This window comes from Taudactylus pleione, unplaced genomic scaffold, assembly GCF_031769625.1.
Source record: "Taudactylus pleione unplaced genomic scaffold, aTauple2 ptg000165l, whole genome shotgun sequence".
Lineage (NCBI taxonomy): Eukaryota > Metazoa > Chordata > Amphibia > Anura > Myobatrachidae > Taudactylus > Taudactylus pleione.
Genome location: NW_028284567.1, coordinates 1519487 through 1539419, shown reverse-complemented (window position 1 = coordinate 1539419; position 19933 = coordinate 1519487). Strand labels below are relative to the sequence as shown.

The 19933-nt window shown below is 43.6% G+C and overlaps 1 protein-coding gene across 1 annotated transcript in view; it reads left to right on the top strand.

The window, feature by feature from the left end:
* Positions 1–14852: 14852 nt before the first annotated feature.
* KAZALD1 (Kazal type serine peptidase inhibitor domain 1) overlaps positions 14853–19933 on the top strand; it is a 77688-nt gene continuing 72607 nt past the window's right edge. Inside the window, exon 1 of the mRNA XM_088475200.1 lies at positions 14853–14939. The gene's annotated coding sequence lies outside the window, so the exon portion shown is untranslated. The remainder of the gene's footprint in view (positions 14940–19933) is intronic.

Here is a 19933-nt window from a genome sequence, read left to right as displayed (position 1 = left end):
GGGGGATGGAATTAATGTAATGCATGTGTTGGGGGATGGAATGAATGTAATGTGTGTGTTGGGGGATGGAATAATGTAATATGTGTGTTGGGGGATAGAATGAATATTATGTGTGTGTTGGAGGATGGTATTAATGTAATGTGTGTGTTGGGGATGGAATTAATGTAGTGTGTGTGTTGGGGGATGGAATTAATGTAATGTGTGTGTTGGAGGATGGTATTAATGTAATGTGTGTGTTGGAGGATGGTATTAATGTAATGTGTGTGTTGGGGGATGGTATTAATGTAATATGTGTGTTGGGGGATGGAATGAATGTAATGTGTGTGTTGGGGATTGGAATGAATGTAATGTGTGTGTTGCTGATGGAATGAATGTAATGTGTGTGTTGGGGGATGGAATAATGTAATGTGTGAGTTGGGGGATGGAATTAATGTAATGTGTGTGTTGGGGGATGGAATTAATGTAATGTGTGTGTTGGAGGATGGTATTAATGTAATGTGTGTGTTGGGGGATGGTATTAATGTAATATGTGTGTTGGGGGATGGAATTAATGTAATGTGTGTGTTGGGAATTGGAATGAATGTAATGTGTGTGTTGGGGGATGGAATAAATGTAATGTGTGTGTTGGGGATGGTATTAATGTAATGTGTGTGTTGGGGGATGGAATAATGTAATATGTGTGTTGGGGGATGGAATGAATGTAATGTGTGTGTTGGGAGGTGGAATCATGTAATGTGTGTGTTGGGGGATGGAATGAATGTAATGTGTGTGTTGGGGGATGGAATCATATAATGTGTGTGTTGGGGGATGGAATAATGTAATGTGTGTGTTGGGGGATGGAATAATGTAATGTGTGTGTGTTGGGGGATGGTATTAATGTAATGTGTGTTTGGAGGATGATATTAATGTAATGTGTGTGTTTGGTGATGGAATAATGTAATGTGTGTGTTGGGGATGGAATTAATGTAATGTGTGAGTTAGTGTAACATTTAATGTAATATAGTAGGGGGGCACCAATGTCATGTTGCAGCCGGTGGAGCTATACATTTACCATTGAATCTCTTGTTATTAAATATAAGACTATAACAGTAATGTGGGTTTAATGGGGGCTATTAGAATATTGTAGAGGATAATAATGCAATGTGAGTCTCTGTTGAATGTGGGGCTAATAATTTAATGATGGGCTAGTTAGAGGAAACAAAGCCTATTTATTTAATGTGGTGTTATTATTGAATGGCTGGTTTGGGGAAGGGAGGACTAGAGTGTTTCCCATCCCCTAACCAAACAGAGCCCCAATGTCAGAGCCGTAACTAGACTTTTTGGTGCCCTGTGCCAGAAAGAGCATTGGTGCCCCCCTCATTTTTCAAAGGGACATAATGCACCCAAAAAAGGGACATGGCTTCATGGGGAAGGGCCAGGGAAGAGATAGGAGAGGCCAGGAGATGCTGGGGATGAAATAAGAGGACACTACAAGCAAGAATGATAATAAACAGAAATTTGACATGCCCAAACAGCGCCCCCTGACCTGTGGTGCCTTGTGCGATGGCACCAGCCACACTACCCTAGCTACGGCCCTGCCCAATGTTACGGTAATCCAGCACACCAACAACAGAGTTTAAGATAACAGTGGCAGCAGGTAGTGAAAACTATAGGAGCGAGTAGGTGACCGCAGCTTAATTTGCCACCTGACCTGATTCTGGTAAAGCAGTCCCACATTTTTTATATGGTTCACATGTGACAAGGGGAGACAGGGGGAGGAGCATCTCGGTTAAAGGGAAAGTGGGAGGCATATGTCACATATGCCCTCCCCACTTACCTCTTGTCACACATGTTCCTTCTCCTGGTGTGAGAGGGGGGCACTCTTGCACACAGGCCCACTCAATTCCTAAAACACATTGATGGCAACTATGCAAAAGACACACTGGGAATTTGCCCTTAGGGACTTTGGAGAAGAACTAAGTAAAGCCACAATTACTCTGTTGGAACTTGGAAGACAAAGCTGCTGCTTTATTGGATGTTTCTGTGTCTGTATTCCTTCTTATAATCACATTATTAATTATAAACATGTGCTGTACCAGAAGTCACTTACTTGTGCAAAAGGCCAAAAGTTGGCAGCTGTCTCCATCTCTTAATATAAGTCACACCAAGGGCCTAGTTAAAGGACCCCGACCCTGATATAGTCCCCCTCTGAACACTAGCACAGTGCGTTTAGTACATACAGGACTCTTTCTAGTTCTATATACTCTCAGAAGAGCAGCGATTGTTCTCGATTTGGAAAACCTCATATAAGGCCATGGTGGTGCTTTCAGGGCCACAAAAGAGAGAGCACAATAAAACGAGCTGCCTTGAAACCTCATCATACACTGGGGTCATAGCTGGCCTCCCAGTCTCAGAGTCTCCAGTGTGGTTTCTACAGCTGCCACCCTACTGAAATTTATTACATACACTAGTGCCAAGATGTTTATAAAAGCACTTGGGGTCATTGTGTAACCTTCTTGATTGAATTAGTAGCTTTGGACTTTATGGGCTTCTAACAAATGAAACGTTTAGAATATCCCTCTTGAGATTAGTTGGGTGAATTTGTACTTCATCGGCTCTGTATCACTAGCAGAATCACTTTGTGTTATTTATGTCTAAAAACATTAAAGGAGCAGTAATCCTGTAAAATCTTTTATAGTTGTCATAGTTTTTAAGGCATGTTTAACAAGGTCTGACCACTTTTCTGTTGTCATTCTCCACCTCCTCTTTGTCTGTGTAGAACTCTTTTGATGTGAAAGGAGAAAATAAAAGCTTGTGGCCAATCATATCATTGCAATGTTCACAGCAGCACAAAGTATTTCAAGAGATAAGTGTGCTGATCATGTGAGACAGTGACTTGACCACTTGTGTGACTATATAAGTGAGGACAGGCCTGCATATGACAGCGGCAGTGTCATGATGTCAAGAGAGGGATGGAGGGCATTGGAAGGTGATCGACTGGGAGCCAGATAGTTAAAGCAACAGGGTTCTTCAACCATACAGAGTAGTGATGTGAGGCTCCTGCCAAACTTATGCCAAAAGGTGAATCACTACAGGAGAGAAGAGAGGGGGGATGAGTGCAAAGTATCCGGGATCTCTATGGGCCCCGGGAGTGTAAAGGCCGGTACACGCCAGACGATGTTTAGTGTGCCCGACCTCGTCAGCGATGGGACCCTGCGGGGGTGCCGGCATTGGCACGTGCATACGCACTTGCCATTGCTGCCAGCAACGGCATGACAGCGGGGGCCATGTTGCATTGGCATGCAGGGCTGACGGAGGATGTCGCTGATGACACGCGGGAGCGCGCATAGTCACCGACTTAACGGGTACACGCTAGACGATGTGCCGATATTTCGTTTCGATCTGCCGGATCGGATGACATATTGTCTAGTCACTGGTGTACACGGCATAAGGGAGTTACCATAAACCCCTCCCCCTCCTCTGCACACCTGTCATGGACTATTAACCAGTGAAAAGACTGGAGAAGTGGATAAGTTGCCGTTAGCAACCAATCAGCTACTACATATAATTTTATAGGATCCTACCTCAAAACGGATTAGTTGCTATGGGAAACTTATCCACTGGTCCACTTCTCCACTCTTTAAACTGCTTGATACATCAACCCCATAGTCTGAGATGGGGACTAGCTGTGCCACCTCTGGTGCCCATGCACACCCAGCATCAGGACCCGCCCGATGTCTCAGTGGCCCTTCACCTCTATGTGAAAGGAATTGGATGGATTCTGTATGTTTAGCTTAGCATTTTGTATGCTTGATGTTCAGCATCTGCGAAGAAGCCAAATAATATGTTTCTAAATGGCTTTCTTTTATACAGTTATGGAATAAAAACTGTATTTTACTGCTAAAATTATTTACAATTTTTCTGTACCTCAGTTGCCTACACAGGCATAAGCTTTAATACTGATATAAGATACATGAGATGATGCTCTTTCCTTCTAGCAATTCATTCTTTATTAAACACAGTAATACAAATAGACATGAACAAATATTATTTATTTATGAAATGCTCCAGTTTATTTTTCTGTTTTACTAAGAAGCTCCACTGCGTTACTGAGTGATATCATGAATACCTCCCAGAGTGAAGTAATGTACAGTATAGTGATATGCTTTTAAGATGTCTAAGCAGGACCATAAATACAGTACATACACTGCCTCCTAAAGTGAGCTATTGCTTAAAGATACTATTTTTCTGTGGAAAACTGTAGGGGTCCTATCAACATACAGTATACCATAGACTTATTCATAAGGTAACATACATTTGTAATGCACCCAAGAGGGTTGTGGCATGTATGGAGAACTTCGACTGCCCCCTGAATTACTGGGGCAGCACAGACGGTGTAATGGTTAGCATTACTGGCTCACATCACTGAGGTCATGGGTTCGATTCCCTCTACGGCCCTAACTGTAGAGTTTGTATATTCTCCCTGTGCTTGCATGGCTTTCCTCCTGGTACTTCTGTTTCCTCCCACACTCCAAAAATATACTGGTAGGTTCATTGGCTCCCAACAAAAATTAACCCTAGTGTGTGTAAGTATGTGCGTGTACATGTGGTAGGGAATATAGGGCCTGATTCAGCTTCAGATGTAACTGCAACGCTGCACCCTAGCAACTTTGCAATTCAGTCTGAAGCAATTATGATCATGCAGGCATCACACCTCCTGCTGCACTACTTATCCGAGCTGTGGGCCTGATTCAGAGCCAGACGCTCTGACAGAGCGCTCGCTCTGAATCAGGGCGTCTTTTTTTTTTTTATGGAGCGACCTCCTGGCCGCTCGCATTGCTGTGGGTTACCACCCACAGCTAATGCGAGCAGCCAGGATGATGGTCTTGACCATCGCGACCATCGGGCTTGCGACGAGACCCTTGTGGTAGGGTCTCGTGGCCGCAAGCCCCAGAGAGCTTTCGGCTCAAACAGAGCCGAAAGCTCTCCCACTGACATCACTTGTGATGTCAGTGGGGCCGCCCCCAAACGGTAGGCGTTCTCATGGGAACACCTCCGTCTGGGCAGCCACCCCCCGGCCCGCCCACCAAAGGGGTGTGCTGACACTCAACATTGACAGCTTGCCCCCTTTGGTGCGAGACCCGGAGTGACGGATTGCCCGTCGCTATCCAGGTCTCACGCATGCGCACGACAGAGCCGGCTCCATTGTGGGCATGCGCTCTGGGCCACCATCGACCCGTTTGCAAGCGCTCAGTGCTTGCGACCGGGTCTGAATCAGGCCCTGTGTCCAATCTGTGGAAACATCGGCTGGCTAAGTGGCACACAGGGTCAGGTAAGCCGGTTACTGCAGATGAGAGAAAGAGGCCAGGAAATCTCCGTCAGCTGCCAGTCTGTGTGCGGGAGCGCAGACCCGTTCTGCACATGTGTGCATGCGCCAGTCCCGGCTCCTACCAGATGCATTGTGCAAACACTGGAACCCGGCTGGACTGACCATCAACAGTGGCATGGTTGAACCGTCCGCACCTTGCAGCCTAACCCTAACCGGGTCATATGGTTGTGACATCGTCAGAGGTTCTTTAGTCTACTTGGGCCTAGCATCTACCGCAGCGGCAGCCACCCACATGCAAGATGGTAGGAACTGCTACTGGTGGTAAGAGGATCTCCAAAGGTAGGTGATAGGGCATGCACCCGTAATACCATACAAGAGGTAGCTACACACCTATAATGACAATACCTACCTAATTATATAGTAGTTCTGTAAACACTGTTACACTGCTAATATATATAATAAAATTGACAGCTGATGAAACCAATGTCATCACGTTGGAATGTAATGACAGTTTGTATGACCTCTGCCCCTCACAGGAGGTTTATAGACAGAGACTGTGGGAGAGGGAGGAGAGATGGTGGTAAAGCGTTGGGGTGAGAAGTAGGGAGAGAGTGGTGGGTAGGAGAGAGATGAAAAGAAAGTGAGAGGGAGGGGCGTTGGTGAAGAGAATACATAAATAAATAAAAGCCAGGCAACGCTGGGCATTATAACTAGTTGGTTTAGGGTGGCGCTCACTACCAGCAAACAGGAACCACCTCTAGGGACTTGTACTGAGCCCGCGCCTCTGTTCTCTTCAGTGACTGCCCTCCGGTATTCTCATCATTGAGGACAGTGCTGCAGCCTCCCCAGATGACAGGAGCTCCACCAATCACAGCATTTAACAGGTCCCTGAACAGCAGGTACACCATCTTCCTTCCTCCCCGCCTACCCCATCTGTGTCACTCCTGTTTGTCTGCCCCTTCATGTAAGCTCTTTAGAGCAGGGCCCTCTACCCTCTTGTGCTTCTCCCTACTGTATTTTCATTTATCTCTTACTCCCCACTAGGGCAACTAACACTTGGATGCTTATGGGGGTGTAATGGTCGCTAATATAGCAATGTTTATTATCGTTGTCCGTGTATTGTATTGTAAGTCACTCGTTACTTATTTGTTTATGTACTTTATAAGGCGCTGCGGAACACTTGTGGCGCCATATAAATAAATGCTAATAATAATAATAACACCGGAGCCATTTTTACTGTGTATGGGATCACAGTCTCAGAAACGGTCACAACACTCCTGTTTGAGTTTGAGTCGCCACCCCAACCCCTGTTGCCATCCACAAATGGTCCCTGACTGCCAATAACTTTGCGAATATATCCTTATGGCCAGCGACAACGGCAGTGAAACTTAATGCATGTATAATGTGACACAGAAGCATGCACAGATCACGATAATCGCACAACTCTGTAAACATCGGTATTCTGTTCATCTCTGAATAAGGCCCTTAGCAAGAGTTTTTGCATCATCTGCAGTAATGCTAATAAACTACATATCTGCTCTCCCAATAAGGACCTGTATTATACTAAGCTACCACCCTTGCCCAATTGCAGAGGGAAACAGGACGACTGAAAACTTAAGACGACTGAATAAAGGAAGTTCATATAACAATCAAAGTTCTGTTAGTGGATGAGCAAATCTCCTAACATTCACTTTGCTGAATACTGTATGTGACTTACCCAACTAAATATAACACTTGGAATTCATTCAAGTGTTTGGCTGTTTCAATGTCTTTTGGTCCATGTTATCGCGTTTGAAATCACACTTTTCAGAATCAAAGTAGCGGGATTGTTATATTTGTTCAGCTTGCCGAATGAGAGAGAGAGAGCAGAGAGAGAGACGGCTTTTTATAAGCGGATTATTTTAGAATATAATTTATTTAGTACAAACTTGAACAATCAGACAAAAAGATTTAAGCACCCAAGAAAAGCAAAAAAACATAATGTAATTTTGTTAGAAATGAGCTATCCAAGGATTGTTTGCAGGGAATTATTATACTGTTATTTTTTATTTAAATAAAACATTCTGAAATACACCATTTTAAGCAACTGTTAGGTACATCAGTAAGTTATAAATGCCATTTTTACTCCCCCATTAATATATGTGTTTAAGTGAGTGGGACTGGGATAAAATACACCTGTAGGGGTAAATTTACTAAAGTGAGAGTTTTTAGAAGTGAGTTTTAGAAGTGATGTTGCCCATAGCAACCAGATTCTACTTAACATTGAACTAGCACCTTCTAGAAGATAATAGCTAGAATCTGATTGGTTGCTATGGGCAACATCACTTTTAAAACTCTCTTATAAAAACTCTCACTTTAGTAAATTTACCCCGTAGAGTTAGTGTGCTTGAAATTTCATGTCATGAACTTATCTTGTGCCCCTGATATTTAGCAATTTATGATGTCAGTGTGTTTATGAATGTGTGTGGTTCATGCTTGCTACAGAAGGTCCCTTCTTGAGTTCAGGACTGCATATATTTCATATTACTAGGTGTTTTTGTGCTTTGTAGTAGTGTCATTTAGCTGCATCATTTGAGTGTACTGTGTTGGCCATTTGCTTATTTTTGACAGTTGCTGTTTGATGCCTGTCCTGACCTTTTGTCTGATTGTGATCACCTAATAGTTTCAGAATTTGGTACTTCACTACGGGTCTGGTATAGTGATGTTTACATTCCTTGTTTATCGCTAGTATATTTCCCCTGCTGTTTTCAACCCAGGATGATGACAGAATCACTTTGTACTGTACCTTGGAATAAGAAATAATGTGGAGCTCTAATTTGATTAGTGATGAGACTCTTTAATATCCATGTTGTTGCCTAGTGTTGGACGTTCATTATTATCTGGACATTTACAAGAGATGGACCTATTAGAGTCACTCTGACGTTATCCCTATTACATTGGAGCATTACCATCCATTATACATCCATATGAGTATTTCATTATGAAAATGATTGTATATATTTTTCACAGGTATGTGGTATTTAGCTGACCACATATGGTCATATTTTATGTGTTTTATATTTCTTTGTTTGTGTTTTATTGCAATAACATTACAATTGCATTTACTATAGAGTCTCGTCACTAGTCAAATAAGCGCTCCACATTTTTTCTTATTCTTTGACAGTTGACATAGTACGGAGCAGAAGCTACTGTTAGAGCTGCCAATTTGAATTAGCCATTTACGTCGGTGATAGAGAAGTGTATCTTTACTACCCTTTTTACTGTAAATGGAAGCCTGGAAGTGGGTGGCTGCATAAGGCAGGAGATAGCTCTCCAGGGACTATATATTCATTATAATTCAGAAGACTTGCCCAACCTTTATCACCGCATTAAAATGTTTACAATACAAAGATAAGGAAGGAAAATATGTGAAACACCCATCCAAATGACTAGTGCCGATGTACTGCTACATTATCAAATTGTTCTTAAATCTGGTATAAAAAACAAAAAAACAATTACTCAATTACACGGACATTGCTTGCCACCCATACAATAGGGTACACGATCATTGAGAGCTGTTGCGCCTTCCTTCTGCAACTCACTACTTGATGCTCCTACAAGTTACAGCTGTCACACGCCGGCCTGGAGACCCCAGAATCAGACCCCGTCGCTTACCTGTGCGGGCGCGGACCCGCGCTGTCTTCCGGCTCCCGCGCTGTACGCTGTTGTCCTCTGGAAGGTCCCGCTGCTGTGCTGCTCCCACGCCGGCTCCTGCTCACCGCTGGTCCCCGCTGACTACCTCCAGGAAGCGCTGTCCTCCGGTACATGGGCGCGGCCATCTTGGATTGCCCATGTGACCCCACTTCCACCAATGAGGAGCCTTCTCCTTCTCTCTCAGCCTGTCAGCTCCCAGTGTCCACTATAAAAGGATCCCCAATGCTCACACAAGTTGCCAGTGCAACTAGTTTCTTAGTTTAGCTAAGTAGCCTTCCCACTGTGCTCCAGCCGCTCCACGTAGCCGCTCAGCTACCAACGTCTACACACGGCTATCCAGCCGCTCCACGTAGCCACTCAGCTACCAACATCTACCCACGGCTATCCAGCCGCTCCACGTAGCCTCTCAGCTACCAACGTCTACACACGGCTATCCAGCCGCTCCACGTAGCCACTCAGCTACCAACGTCTACCCACGGCTATCCAGCCGCTCCACGTAGCCTCTCAGCTACCAACGTCTACCCACGGCTATCCAGCCGCTCCACGTAGCCACTCAGCTACCAACGTCTACCCACGGCTATCCAGCCGCTCCACGTAGCCACTCAGCTACCAACGTCTACCCTAGGCTATCCAGCCGCTCCACGTAGCTTCCTAGCTATCTCGTTACTGCCGCATTCCTCAAACTCCTGTCAGTTCGCTGCACCCTCTCATGCGGAGAAACTTCATTAAGCCAAGCCTCCTCCAGCGAGCGTCTGCGCCAAATAATACAGATCCAAGGCCCAGTCCGGGAATACAGCTCCCAAATTCCACGTTTGTGACAACAGCGAGTTTCCCTTCCTTTTCCCATGTAACTGTTACTACCTGTCCAAGTATTTAAGGTAATATTTGTATTTAGGTGTGTAATCATGTGCTGGGTCACTGCTGTGCATTGTATTTGTGCTGTTTTTACTATTTGTTTTTATGGCTAAAAAATAATAATATTGTAACCCCTAATGCCTGGCGTGTATTCCCCCCCCCCTGCCCCTAGCGTAGGGATGTGAGTACAGAGTGTATAGAAAGATAAGGTTGTCAGTTGGAGCCAATACTGCGGTGAGGATGTCTGTATCGGATGATCAGTGCCAGAGAGGAGTTGTTAGCAATAAGCTAAGAGAGAGCCAGCGATGCCAACTGCAGTGATTTGCCACCAGTTCACATCCAAGGTAGGTCAGGGAGCTAATAGCACTGCTGGTATCATAGGCAAACGCAGGGGGGGTTTCCGTCTGCCTGGAAACCCCCCTCCCCAGCACACACCATGACCACAATAGAAATAGTAATATAATAGAATGTTACTAGCGCTGCATGTTCTTCTCAGTATCACAAATTAAATGATTAGCACCACCTGTGGATCTTTTAAAATGTGTCAGCTAGTAATAAATATACCTGTGCACCAACTAGGACATGTGGAAAACATGCACTATTAGGGGTGCACTGCTATAGACCATCAATAGGGTTAATTATTAATACTGTATAATAATACACTATCCAGTACATAAGGAGACCAATATGTACATATATATGTCCAGGGCAGTGCTAGGTTCTACTGGCGCTCCCCCAGACTTGCTCCAATGCTCAGGAATGATGCCCACATCTGAAGAAAAACATTCAGCTCAGACAGGATGGACCTACTGCTGCATCTAATGGCTTACTGTGATCGCTGGTCCTGTATATGCTGGAATTATGCAACACAATACACTTTCTATGTAACATATTAAAGCTGGATAAGTACTAATTCTGCTCTCTTCATGGACTGTACACACTCACTCTGAAATCAATCATTTGTTAACCCCTCTCTAGATATCCTGCATTTGCCACTGGGTATCCTTCAGAGGAGCAGGACGATAACAGATCTGACACTGTGAATCCCCAATATTGTCGAGAAATAAAGTAATTGTGCTCTACATACACCCTATCAGCAAGTTGTCCATAACCACAGAGGTGACACTGCCATATACAGTAGTTTTAAAGACATCAGAGATAAATGGCAAATATTGCAGCGTTGGAAGCCCGCAGACATTAGCAGTAGTAAATACATTGTAGTAAAGATGCATTAAGGAAAGTGAAACATTGGATCCACTATTCAGGTATAGTAGTGAGATATTCTGTGGTAGCCCAGAGACATTATCAGTAGTAGTGTACTTTACATAAATAACCTGAAAGTAAAGAGACTGTATTAAGGAAAAGTAAGAGGAATAGAGAGACTTCTGGTTCAGAGGAAATACTTATTGGCCCAAACAATATTTTAACATTTTTTGTAATGGACCCATTTGTTGTAAGGTTACATCTGCTGCTTACTTTTCACTCCTGATCTGGGTCTGCAGTACCAATCCCAGAGTTTGCTGGAACATACAGTATACCATTTTCAGATGGCATTGGTTCCCATGCTCCTTCCCATGAGGTGGAGGATTGGATTGGGTCCTCCTCCCCATGCATGAATCCCTCCACCCATGCTGCCTTGCACTGTGCACATGCAGTCAAATCATGCAGCAGCACTAAAGGTGGGTACACACCTGACAGATATATCTGCAGATCGAGTGATCTACAGATGATGGTCATTCATACACACTGAACGGCCATCATCCGCTTATGCCCTCTGGTCCCGGTGGGTGGGACCAGGGCCGGTGGGTGGGTTGAGGGCGTGTTCCGCGCCCCTCCTCGCGGCTGCCACTGCAGACCGCACGTACACACAGCCCTGATTCAGAGTGAACGCTCTGTCAGAGGGTCCGGCTCTGAATCAGGGCCTGATGTCTCAGCTCGTGACCAGTCAGATACCAAAGTAACTAGGTTTTTAGGGGCATATTGATGATGTATGTCTCATAGTGAATCAACTACAGGACAGCTTTCATAATTCAAGTTTTAAAGACCTAAGTCCAACAGATTCTGAAAGTGCACCAACGAAAAAGTGGTTACATTTATTCTTTGGAAGAGTTAATGATATACAATTGCCAGAGGTATAGTTATTAAACAGTTAACTGTTATCATTAGCATATGAGTGATTGAGTGAAGTGATGGTGTGGGGTAGGAAGTAACAGAAATAAATTTGCATCACATCTAAATTTTGTCACGCATGCAGTATTCACATGTCATGTGCATTCACATGCAAGCACAGCACAAAAAGGCGTGCAACCAGTTCAGAACCTCTCTTTGACGTGTATCATATTATGGGCTACATACAGTATATCCCACACAAGATGGGTGCAGTTTCATGTAGATGGTGATTGCATATTCACTCCAAATGCATCTACAGTATACACTTGATTTAATGTTGCCCATATCTTTCAGACATATTAATGTTTATGTGCAGATACATTTTCGGCAAATATGCAAATGAGAAACTTTTACCTTCAACTCTAATTTGTCCCTTAGATGGCTTATTTTCATTAATTAATTTTTATTTTTATATTTACTACCACTTGTTTTCAATACCTGCTATCACATTGTGCTAATGATTTATCTTTTTATACCATTCGTGAGTTCTAGATTAAATAAAGTAATGAAACATGTTACAAATATAATATACATGGATATAATAAATATTATAAGATATCTGGCACTGCAGAATCTGTGGCACCCCATAAATAAGTAAATTATGATGATAATTATACTACAGTATGTAAAACTCTTTCAAATGTACTTCTTATGCTGGGCATACACTATACAATTATCTGTCAGATATCTGTCCAATCTGGCTGGTTGGAATGAAAATCTGGTAATGTTGGGAGCAAATGACAGTCGTCCATTTGCTCACTAACACTGGAAAACAGACAAAAATGGTTGTTCAGACAAATTGGTTAAAACACACAAATTTAACCAATTTGAACAATTGTTTTTTGTCCATTTTCCAGTGTTTAAAACCATATGATCAACTGTCATTTTCTCCCATACATTACCAGGTTTTCATTCCAACCAGCCAAATTGGACAGATATCCGGCAGATAATTGTATAGTGGATGCCCAAAATCAATCAGGACTCTTAGAATACCTCTGATGATTGTTAGTAATACTGTTGATTATCTGAAAGGTGCCACAAGGGTTCTGTAGCACCGTACAAGGGAAAAACAAAGAACAAGATATATAAGTACAGATAAATACAGCACAGTATATCAATTCCCATAATTACAATGGGCAGTTAGCATAATTATGTATAGAAGATTAAGGTGAGAGGGTGATTTGAGGACCTATGGATTTGAATACTATCAGTGCCAATAACAGCAAAGACCTGTAACAATGCCCTGTATTTGGACTGTGCAGGGCAGAGCCGGCCCTAGCCAAATTAGTGCCATAGGCAAGATTTTGGGTGGTGCCCCCCTCCCTGTGGGATCCTGAAAAGGGGCATGGCCAGCACAGCATGGTATCAGCACCCACCCTTACCCACCACCACTATTCCAGCAGAGCATCCCTCTCCCAGCAGTGAGCACCACAGCACCCCAGCCCTCTCCGAGTTCCAAACTTTACTTGAGCGCAGCCTGCAGAGCTGTCCGACTCAAGGAACAGCAAGCCGCGGGCAGCGGACCTGCTTTTCCGATCTCTGGCTGGCAGCCGCAGCTGTGTGTGATGATTGCTGGAGGCGGAATCCAGAACCTTGAGGTGTGACTCTCTACTCCGAGCTCCGCAAAAGCCCATGGTGCAGCAGCCCTCCCTCGACCATTTACTAATAGTCCTGAATGAGACTCTGCCCATGCGCAGAAGCTCATTCTGATTATGGGCCTGATTCAGAGCCGAACGCTCTGACCAGAGTGCTCGCTCTGAATCAGGGCCCTCCTCCATGAAAATGGAGCGGCCTCCTGGCCGCTCGCATAGCTGTGGGTGACCACCCACAGCATATGCAAGCGTCCATGATGATGGTCACGATGGTCTTGACCATCGCGACCATTGGGCTAGCGACGGAGACCCTGCGGTAGGGTCTTGCTGCCGCAAGCCCTGGAGTGATTTTGGCTCTATCAGAGCCAAAATCACTCCCACTGACATCACTAGTGATGTCAGTGGGGCCGGCTTCAGACGGTAGGCGTTCCCATGGGTACGCCTCCGTCTGGCAGGCACGCCCCCCAAAGGGGGCGTGCTGTCAATCAACATTGACAGCACGCCCCCTTTGGTGCGAGACCCGGAGCGATGGAGAGCCCGTCGCTCGCCGGGTCTTGCGCATGCGCACGACGGAGCTCCCTCCGTCGTGCGCATGCGCAGTGAGGGAACATCGACCCACTTGCGAGCGTCCTGCGCTTACGATCGGGTCTGAATGACCCCCTATGTGTGATGCCTCAGAGCTGGCCCGAAGCTAACTACTAGCCGCTGTCCAGGTGCCCAGTCCCCGCAAACTGCTGATGGCTGTTCCGCTTCTGCCCGCTCACTGCTTGCTGCTGCCAGGCGCAATCGGATCTGTCAGCCGAGCTCCGATCGTGGACGCTACACAGCTGCAGTAGCAGCTGCCAGAGTCTCTACCCAGCCGGCAGCAGGTGCCCGGCCGTGCCTGCACCAAACCACCACTGGCCCTAGGCAGGCTTGGATGCCCCTAGGCATTTGCTTAGTTTGTCTATGCCTAGGGCCAGCTCTGGTGCAGGGACATATAGATGCACGATTTCTCCTCCATTCCTTTGTACTAGAAGCAGAGGAGAGAAACACTTGCAGAGAGAGATCAGAACAGTGGTTTGTGGATAGGGGGATGGGTCTTCGAGGAATCACATTTCAGTTTGACATCACTACTTCTCATTCAAACAGGGGACAGTATAAAGGGTATTGCGAAGGCAGCCTCAGACTGCAGAGGTTGTAACCCTTCAGCACATCAGTAGTAGAGAAAGCTACTGGCTGTTTCATGCACACAGCTTCCAACAGGCTACTCAGTTCTAGTAGTGGACATAAACTGACAGAAGACTGCCAGCTGTGCCATCCTGGGAGAGACAGCGCAGCAGGTAAGGACAATATCTGCCAAAGAAACAAGCTGCTTCCTTGGGTTACATATAATATTATCACTGACCTTCTATATGAGCCTTCCAATAAAGAAGGCATTTCTTATGAATTAAATTGTATCCCTATAATTCATTTGTCTTCAATCTTTTGTGGCGTGAAATACTGAATGTACCAGGTTTAGCAGCAAGACTGGTAAATTACTAAAACAATTAATCCCTTTAGTAGTATTGGTTATTATCCAGTACTTACGATTCTTTGCAGCAATATTTATTTGTATCTGAAACCTAAACATAATTAAAACTTTATTTTGCTTTTTGTCCACTTAATCATTAATAACATTGATAAAGAAATATTTTCACTTAGTTATGCAAATCTGTCAATGTCCAATGTTTTATGTTACAGAAAAAAGTTACATTGTAAGAATGAATTTGTTATTAGATGTCCTTTGCGAATTACAGCACAAGCTGTGACTTTTTTATATATTTAGTTTTGTTTTATACTTTATACAATTTTTGTTTGTGTTGTATTTGATAATACATTTCTATTGTTTGTATTATTAAGATATTTTATTTTTATGGTTCCACAAGGTGTCCGCAGAGCTCTACAGAGATTAAACAATACATGTTTTGGGGATCAGAAGAAACTATTATTGATATCTTTAGTAAAAGAATGACTATAGTGTAATAGTCTGTGAACTCTGTCATCTACAAGAAAGCAAAAGAATTTAAACCAACTTCCCAGACTACATGATAAAATGTTATTGGAAAATCTAGAAGAAAACACAATAATTTAAACCAACTCTCTAAGGGGTATATTTACTAAAGTGTGGGTTTTTAGAAGTGGAGATGTTGTCCATAGCAACCAATCAGATTCTAGCTATTATTTTCTAGAAGGTGCTATATAAATGGTAAATAGAATCTGATTGGTTGCTATGGGCAACATCTCAATTTCTCAAAGCTAGCACTTTAGGAAATATACCCCTAGACCACATGATAAAATGTTATTAGAGAAACTTCGCTGTAGACATACAACTGCATTGTACATTGAGATCCCATATGATATGATCCTAAAGCAAAGATAACCAAAGCCCTATACAGCATATATATATATATATATATATATATATATATATATATCGTAGATAAAGGGCAATGTAACACGAGTGCACTACTTTCCAAGCAGTTTGACATGTTCCTCTATGTCATATACAGTACCTGCAGATTTCAATGAAAGCCAGACTTGCAGAGTTTCCTGAGCAGACGGCCAATCGTGTCACATTTTGAAAGTTTTATGTTGTGAATAAATCATGTGTACATTTCATTTTTGGTCTTGGAATAGTAGTTTTCCATCCCAAAGGTTAAGAAAAAAATTTCTAATATTAATAATTTAAACTCCAAATTTGTATTTTTTTCATCACTGAATTTTTACTTCTTTTATTTTGCTGAGTGAAAGACTTGCAATATGCTACATGTTACAGCTCCCACGTTGTATAGGCAGAAGTGTAAGGGCTGGAAACAGAGGCTACCGTCAATAGTCTTATACTCCAGTTCCCTCATTAATTCCTGCCAAATTCAGCACACTACCTGGCATAGTTAACTGAAAATTGGGTCTATAGGATGCCAATGAATACTTGAGCGAGCCAGCCAGCCAGTCAGCCATCCAGCTGATCTTTACTCAGCTTGTGAATACTGTTGTAGCTTCTTTTTGTGCTGTGTGGTTGAGCATAAAAAAGTTTTGTGACTCTTTTGTGAAGAGATTTTGCCTCCAGCTGCAATGGTTCCTCGTTTTGTACCACAGTGCTTGGCTTTGTTTAGCAAGATAGTGGTTTTATGGCGTCAAACATTTCATATGCAAATTTACCTTTTATGCAAGGAAATTAGATTGCTTTACTTTCTGGGTGTACCTTATGAACATATCAGGATGAATATCTGTAGAATGTAATTTCTCACGGACAGGACCCTCTTTTAGCACTTTCCACGCTACCTATGTTCCCTGTCAAGTTTCCTTCCTGTGACTTACCACCGCTTGCCGTACAATATAAAGAGATGTACTAAGGTTTGGAGAGAGATAGAGTGAAGAGAGAAAGTACCAACCAATTAGCTACTAACTGTCACTTTACAGGCTGTATTTGAAAAATGACAGTTAGGAGCTGATTGGTTGGCACTTTATCTATCTCCAAGTCTTAGAGTATAATCTATCCCACTGTGAGTTGCCCTACTATTGTCCCAAGTTCTCATCCTACTTATTTATCATTGAGTTTTATCATTCACGAGTGACAAAACTATGATAAATGGTGCTCAAGCCAATCCGCTCCTAACTGTAATTTTTTCAAACAGACGACAGTTAGGAGCTGATTGGCTGAAGCACCATTATCATATGCAACAAGTTTTATCACTCATTGTGAATGATAAAACTTGTTTATAAATGAGGCCCTTTGTTGTTTTATCGCTGCCTGTGAGTTGTTCCTAACGGTGCGTACACACTACACGATGTGCTAACGATGCGATATCGTGAGCTATTTCCCTTGAACTCTCCCCGGCACTCCAGGACATGATATGGTGTCCAATCTGACTTAAGATCTATTGTGCAACAAAATCTATCTATTGCACAAAATCGTGTATGAGACTGGCAAATCTTACCTGCAGTAGGCAAGATATGAAGATGCGATGTACGACCAGCGGGTATGCGCATCGACAACGTGATCGTGAGTGGACACGCACGATTTGGACATACTCGTAATTTACACGATTTGTCATTCCAATGCTTCAAAATTGGGCGAATCGTCGACTTGTCAATTTACATTGTATTGTACTTATAATATGTCAAGTAACACTGTTACTATGTATATTCCTTGTGTGGCGCTGCAGACACTATGTGGTGCCTCAAAAATAAAATATAATAATATTGGTTACTGTGGTGTGAGGCATGATCTATGGATTTTTGTTTGCAATAATTGCAGTTTGTTTTGTGCTCTCCCTGTTGAATAAAAACACACAGGGCCAAATGTAATAGGGTGAGAGTTTAGAAAATGTGAGAGTTTAGCAGTAACCTCTCACATTGGTTGAGTTTTATCTTCAAAATGGGAAAACATCTGAATGAGATTTTAAATCGTGAGAGTTTTTTAAGTATAAAAAAACATGCACGTTCGCTCTGTTACTTTGTATTTGTACTCTATTACATTGGCAAAGTTTAAAAAGTGTCAGAAACTCTCACTTTTCTAAACTCTCACCCTATTACATTTGGCCCACAGTTCCTGTAGCTTATGCCCTGCTTAGTCTAATTTGGTAAGAGAGTCTGTATTGGGGTTAAAAATGGCTTCCTCCACAGTACCGCATAGGAGGGTATAGCCCGGGTTTACATCACACATAAATTTATGAAGAAGTCAGAGGCCATTTATTTCCAGATGTAGAATCTTCTTGTGTCCCTCTTTTCAGACCAAGATTCCCATTGACAATAGTTTTAACTAGATCTAGCTAAAGAACTGTCACGGCTGCCGACACTTGAGACTCCTGGGAGGAGTCAGGCCTACTAGGCACAATAAACTGGGGTGGCTTTAGGAATGACCTTTTCTTGTAATCTCGATAGCACGAAATAAAAGTAAATAGAATTTATTCACAGGAGAAATATAATAGCAGCGTCTCACATAAGCAATAACGAGTGTAGGAGAAACCCCCCATATAGTCTTTAACACAGAAAAGTTAATATGGTAGGGAACCTCAAGTCCAGTATGAGGCTTACACCTCAGTATAGTATAGAGGAGCTTCACCTGGGTGGAACCCTGTAGTGATGGTGATCCGGAGCAGAGTGAGCCCTGTGATGCTGTGAGGTTGAAGCAGGGTTGAGCCCTGTGATGCGGTGAGGTCGGTGCAGGGTTGAGGCCTGTGATGCGATGAGGTCGGAGCAGGGTTGAGCCCTGTGATGTGGTGAGGTCGGAGCAGGGTTGAGCCCTGTGATGCGATGAGGTCGGAGCAGGGTTGAGCCCTGTGATGTAACTAGAATCTGGAGCGAGGTTGAGCCCCGCAATGCAATGAAGGTTGAAGCAGGTTGAGCCCTGTGAAGTGGTGTAGTTTCGGAACAGGGTTGAGCCCTGCGGTGTGACTAGAATCCGAAACGGGGTTGAGCCCCACAATGCGGTGATGATAACTGTAACAGTGCAGTTGACAACTGTAACAAAGATGGGTTCGATGTCCACAGGAGTGAGAGGCAACAGGCAAAGAACATAGTGCAGCAAAAGGAGAAACCACAGCAGTGGAGCAGAAAGCAATACTTAGGCAATGGCTATGCTGAGCTCTGTAGTGCGGCTGGTAACTGGCATCAGAAGTTAAGCTGAAACATGAGCGGAGATATAGCAAAGTCCACAGCAACCCACAGGCACAACAGGGATCTGTCTGGCAGGAGTCCAAGAAAGACCTGAAAGTAACGTTGCACAGACACTGAGACACAGTTAGTAACAGGCTTTATACTAGAGGTCCGTGATCCATAGGAAGTTCAGAACATGTGACCCAAATGGAATCAGGTTTGAAATAATGAGTAGTCTAGGAATCCCACAACCTGACAACACCTTGGAAACAGATGATCACTTTAACTCTCTATTTCCTGTATGTGAAGAACGCCAGCAAGCAGGATTGCTCCTCCAACGACCACAAAGGAACTTTGGAAAAAGTAAGCTATCTTTATGTACTGAAATAGTCGCAGTCCTGACAAGAACAGGCTGCTCTAACTAGGACAGATTGCTCCATTTTCTACTAGAAGTTAGATAAAACTGTTATATACTGCTGCAACGGAGTAATGCATTAAGGACTTTTATTATATACCTCCACTGCTGCTCGGAGCTATGGCCAGGACCGTAACTAGGGTAGTGCAGGGCAAGGGGTGCTGTTTGGGCCTATCAATCTTCCTGTTTATTATCATTCTCACTTGTAACTTCCTCTTCTTTTATCCCCAGCATCTCCTGACCTGCCCTATCTCTTCCCTGGCCCTTCCCCATGAAGCCATG